Below are 5,917 nucleotides of genomic sequence, written 5' to 3' on the forward strand. Positions count from 1 at the left end.
TTCCATGAAGTCCACCATGTTGAACCGCAATGTTTCTACAGTAGCCTGGACTGGACAAACCAAACACTGGTTGTATATAGGGTTTTGCAACCACCATAGTTCCTCCTACACACTTCACAGCCTGTTCTCATTCCCAGCTTATCAAATACAGACATGAGTGGTGTTCAGTTAGTTGCAATATACAGCTTCACTGCTAAATGGCACTAAATCCTACACACTGATCCATTAAGTCATCAAGAGACTCAACAAAGACACAAAATAACAAACTAACAAACTAACTTCAGTGATGTATACAAAATAAACTTTATAGCTTTTTTGGACACCAAAAGTTGTTCAACACATAATCAAGACTCTAAAATCATTCATGAAAACTTGAAGTTTAACTGAAGCTTCCCCCTTTCATTTGTTTTAGGGGCTTATCAGATATATAAATGTCAGTCTCTGGGATTAGAAAGGTGGAATCCATCCAATCAAAGTGATGTCCAAATCTGTTTATGTGCTCTCTCTCCTGGACTCTGCACGCATGGCTGCTGGGAGCACGCAGGCTTGGGGAGGTTGGTAGCAGATACTCGGCTCCTCTTCTGGGCTCTTTGCTTGACTAATCATAACTCCTCTCGCAGTCAGAGCACAGCTAAAGCACAAGAGACAACACAGGCAATAAATGGATGATCAAAGAGCATTAAGGCAGCTAAAAACAAGGGATTTTACAAGGCACTAAATCATTATTTTTGTTTTAAAGAAACAAGTTGAATTCTCTGAAGACAAAATAAGATTAATGATGGTATTGTGTTACATTATGGGAATTGCAGAATCCAGAGTTTTGGAGCTTGACCCTTACTAAAGACCAAAAGTTAGTATATCCCAGCCTCTGCCGCTTTAAGTATCCCTTTAATTAAAAGAAGCCAAACAAACCAGCAACGTTACAAGAAACAGGCAACATTTTAAGAATAAGTAAAAAATAACTAAACACATCCATGTCAACTTGCTCTACTTTTTTTGATACTTTCACTGATTTTGGTCGGTTGAGATTCAATACCTGGCCCAAATGATGCCTCATATGTATTAGGTTAGTGGCCTTTGCCAGTCACTATCACAAGTCTGAATTGACCTACCAGTACACTGAGCAGGTTTCCTGCAGCTGCTGTGTCACTAAGGCCTGGTCGATATACAGTAGCTGCAGGGAAAAAAACATCGACTGTCAGCTGGCAAAATCACAAGAGCTAAAAATGCTCCTGTAACAATGCTGCCCAAACCCCCAATCAGCAATCGCTTGTTATGCTCTTTTCTGTGTCAAAACACTCCCTCATTACATGATTGGACAAAAAGGTTGATGGCTTTGTTATTTGTAAAATGGGTCTCATTGTACAATGTAAATTGTAACAGAAGGCAAATTTGCTCTGCTTATTCTGGCTAGTTTCCACAGTGTCCCAATCCCTCTTAAGCTTCTTGTTGACTGCTTCTGCCAGCTTTGTGTACACAATTGGCTCCTCAGCTATTCCAACTGCATCGTTAATGTCTGCCCTTTTGTCCTGCTCAATTCCACCGGAATAAACAGAATCACACGTGCAAAATTATTTTCTAACACAGATAATTAGCCGAAGAAACAATCCAAAGTATGAATAATAATGTGCCTCGGTAACATTATAACTTTTAAGCATGGGAAAAGGAGGGATTTGTAAGCCAAGGAAAATGAGCTTATCAAATAAAGCTTGAAAATGTGCAGTGAATGAAATGAGTCAATCATTTTAATGTGAGATGGAAGCTCTGAGGAGAATAAATAAGCAATCGTCACATCATGCAGGGAGAACAAATGAGCATGGTACACAATTAGGCAGGGTCACATTCTGCCGGAGCTGTGAGCGTGGGATGGGCTAATGAGCTGTGCGAGCGAGCATGTGTGTGTGTTTGTGTTAATGTGTATAGGAAGAGAACGAGGAAATAAGAGATGAAAAAACGGATCCCTATCCCTCAAAATTCTGACGTACAGACTACGACAGCCAGACACACAAGCAGCAAGTCAGGCAAGAGACAAAGATAAAGGTAAGAGGGGCTGGTGGAGAAGAGGTGGGCTATCAGTCGACTTGGCATCTGGGGCAAGTAGACATGCAGGCAGACTGAGCAATGGGCAGGTACAGCAGCCAAACAGACAAAAAGAAGAGTGCCGCAGAGGGACCAACGGCACAAAGCTTTCAAAGGCGACTCATAGTTATTAACTATTCAATCACATAAAGCAGAGCTGAAGGCGTGAAAGGTTGCGGACTGAAGCACTTTTGCTTCAGTGCATTAAGAGCCTGGTCCAGCACTCTGGCTGCGTGAAAGAGAAATAGATTGCCTCCCAGGAAGATGACTGCTCAAAGGAGTTGGCTTTTTCCCCTTAATAACAGCAATCTGCTGTGAAAATCTAATCCCAAGTACTATTTACACTGAATCTAGATAACTTCTGCTTGGAAAAGCGAACAATATGAATATTTCATTCCACGATATACAAATAAACAGACCCCCCCCATCAATCAGGGGACGTTCTCAAAGTGAGTGAGCTGGAAGAGCAAATTGCTAATGAATACCATGCTGCTACAAATGCACATTTTAAAATGGCATTGTGGGTATTCTGCACAACTGGTCGCAATGAAAATACAATTCTTCACGAAAGCGTAAAATGCATTTGATCATACAGACATGGGTGTACATGACCCATATGGTCAGAAAAAAGGAAATCTTAAGTGAAACACTTAGAATGTTGATAACCTGAGTGACATATACACAACAGCAAACCAAGCAGGAACACTGTCACTCAATTGAAATAATAGCTCCATCTTTGCCATTAAAGTCAGATATGGACGCACCCCTTAAGCCCCCTGCTCTTCTTCTCGCTGGCCTAATTCCCCCTCCTCAGTGGTGGATGAGAGGGATCAGAAATCCATCCATATGCATGGCCAACTATCTGTAGAGGGGATGTCAGGGTCTCAGCCTGGCCAGCTTTCTGAAAGTACTGGTAATGACACTTAATGAAAGCTAGGGAGGCGAGCTCTGAGAGGGGAAAGCCTGCGCTTATATTGCCCCCAACCCCCACCAGCCATCCAGACCAGGCCGTCAGACGCCATAAATAAACAAACGTGCTGCGTGAGAATAGATGTGCTATTTCCCTAGCTTCTCTCATGCCATTTCATGCACTTATTTATCCATTTATTATTATTCCCTGGATCTCCGGTTTGCTTTCAGACCACCTCTGTACTTCTGGCTCCCTGCAGGCTTTTTGAATGTCCCAAAACATTAGCTGGACTTTGCTCCAGTCACCCTGCGGCCCTTAATGGGCTCGGTCTGCATCGGCTCTCCACTGGTCTCCACAAATACACAGACATGAAGAGCTGTCTGACTGCCGCAAATGGAGCAAATATTCAGACATGTCACAAATCTCCTCTTATTAGCTATCACACTGCTTACACAACTTTCTCTAAAGGATTAACAAACTGGACCAAACCCCTTCTATCCCTAGTTAAGCTGTCATCTTCTGAATTGGACTAATTTGGCACTTATGCCTCCCAGTGATGCAGGTGATATGGCTGAAGCTGAGATGGGGGGGGGCACTCTGGCTGCAGTGATGCCTGCGTGCAGAAGGGTGGTGAGGCACAAAGTAAACAGAAGGAATGAGGGGATAGAGAGGCTCTTCTTGGCACAAGCCCCTAATCAGTACAGTCAACACATGGCAGATTGGGTTCACATCTTTTTCACGTAGCTCTCGCTCTGCCTCTGTCCTTTCACCACCAAAACGTATCCCTTCAATCAGCCCCAATTTCCCTCCTTTCAATCTGAGAGGATATCAGATGGGAACGTGTGGCAGGCAAATGCCAGGCAACACAAATCTGGCTTACTCTGCGGGAAGGTGGTATTGGGTGAGAAAAATCAGATGGCTTCAATTGTGGGACACCATTCCACCAACAAAAAACCCTTTCTGAAGTAACGCATAAAATTCATATTTTATTTAGAAAACGTTAGAAGTTTCCATGGTAATGCTTGAGTGACATGTTTACTTAAAAGTGCCTCACAGGTGAACACTAACAGCGACTAACACGTAACTGTTTGTCTGGCCAGAGGAGAGAACGTCCTTGGGTCAGCTGGGTAAAAAGTTTGCCAACTCCAGACACTCAAAGTGTGCCAGGGAGGCGAGACCTCTTCCTCTGCTGCACCATGTCCTTTGATCACTGACTTCCATTGCCCACCCTCAAGATTTCCCAGCTAACTGCACAAATGTGTCTTCGGTGTTAACAAGCTTTAGCCATCAGTCGGGTCTGGGCCACACAGGTGGGGACGCCACAAGCTGGCCAAAGTCGAGCAGATTACAGTGGAGGTCATCCTCGGTGCAGAAGGAGAGGAGTACTAAACATGGTTGTATGTAAAGGAGAGAGAGAAATGTGCTGGGGCTGCATTAGCAACAGGACCCAGAGGCACAACCCAGGGGGACAGCGGACTTCAAACACTGATGTGCAGTCTGTGTTCAGGGCTCTCAGGCTGCTGATTTCACAGCCGGAAAACACAGACCATTAGTCAGAAAAACACACTGAGGCCTATGCTAATCCCAGAACAAGCAAAATCAACATGACAGCCAATAAAATCCTGGGAGTTATGCACAAGCTTTGCTTTTCAGTGATACTGTCTGTGATGTGCTGGTGAGTGTTTGTATTGACCCGTGTTTCAGATGAGCCACTCCAGAAACACTCATGCTCTGTCTGAAAGCTCACTGCTTTGTCACTGACACTGTCTCTGGAGTCTGCCAGAGCAGAAGTAGAGAACATTTAGTCACAGAGAGGGGCTTGTATAGATTTGCAGCCTCCTTTGGTGTGTGAAGTCTTTGTCTGGACTATGATAGTTTAAAAGAGTAGGATGATCACAACCAAAGTCACCACATCATGTACTGTCTCAGGTTTGTCTCACTAGTAAACTTGGTCAAAGGATGCACAGGAATGGAAACACGCAACTAATGGAGATCATTTGACTGTGTCTATAGCAGGAATCAGTTCAACTAATTTTCTTTTGATTAACGGGAAACTTCTTTGGTAAGAGTTCTGCATTGGGCTTTCAAACTGGCTTCAGAAGCCTAAAAAAGACATTATCGTGTGCTTAGCAGTAGCAACAGTTCCAGCAAATGTTGTCTTTGAAGAAAGCAAAAAAGTGATTTGTTTGTATTAATAAAAATGTTTTGTGTTTTAATTTGTGTCCTAATGGAGCAATGTCTGATTGTGCTGCTACACGAACACATCACACACTCTACTCACTGCAATATATTCTGTATCTAGTGCCCTCTTTGCATTAAAGAGTAACTTAACACCAAGTGGCCGCAGGATGGTAACTTCAAACAAACAATGTCACCATAAACATGTTCTGCTGGTGTAAAGTTACTCTCTATGGTTTTAATCTGTAAATGCATTTTATAGTTTGTGTTAATGTTAAAATATTTACATTAGGCTCAAGAACTTTCTTAAGACTTTATTAAGGTACCTGTTTGTACGATGGCCTAACACAAAAAATGAAACAGAATGTAAAAATGTCACATTGCATAACAACATTTGTAGATTTTGCCCAGTGACTTCATTCTCTCTGTGTATACCTGGATCTTCTCCTCTTCAATCCTCTTCTTGTAAACCTCAGCTTTAATCTCCTGACCTTAATTTGTCAAGTTTTCACACCCTCCTGCAGGTGGATTCATGTGCGCCTGTACATAAACAAAAACAAAAAATGCACTGTCTTTCACACACTGTTGCATTTGAGAATAAGGCATATAAATATAACTCTCTCTCTTCTGTCCACTTTCTCTTTCTTAGAGAAGATGGATGATCTTCATGCTTGGCTCTTTTATTTTCAGTGCCAGTTTTTCATTTGCTTGCCTGCAGCAATGTAGGAATATGATAAAATGTGCATTAGC

The 5,917-nt window shown here is 42.7% G+C and overlaps 1 long non-coding RNA gene across 1 annotated transcript; it reads right to left on the bottom strand.

Moving 5' to 3' along the window:
- Positions 1-190: 190 nt before the first annotated feature.
- Positions 191-5,701, bottom strand: LOC118343438. The gene is made up of 3 exons (XR_004797562.1): positions 5,603-5,701; positions 1,113-1,174; positions 191-631 (listed from the first exon to the last, which is right to left on the bottom strand). It is a non-coding gene; the product is annotated as an uncharacterized LOC118343438 (long non-coding RNA).
- Positions 5,702-5,917: the final 216 nt, after the last annotated feature.

Source organism: Morone saxatilis, unplaced genomic scaffold (assembly GCF_004916995.1).
Source record: "Morone saxatilis isolate NCDOM2014 unplaced genomic scaffold, NCSU_SB_2.0 Contig11, whole genome shotgun sequence".
Classification (NCBI taxonomy): Eukaryota; Metazoa; Chordata; class Actinopteri; family Moronidae; genus Morone; species Morone saxatilis.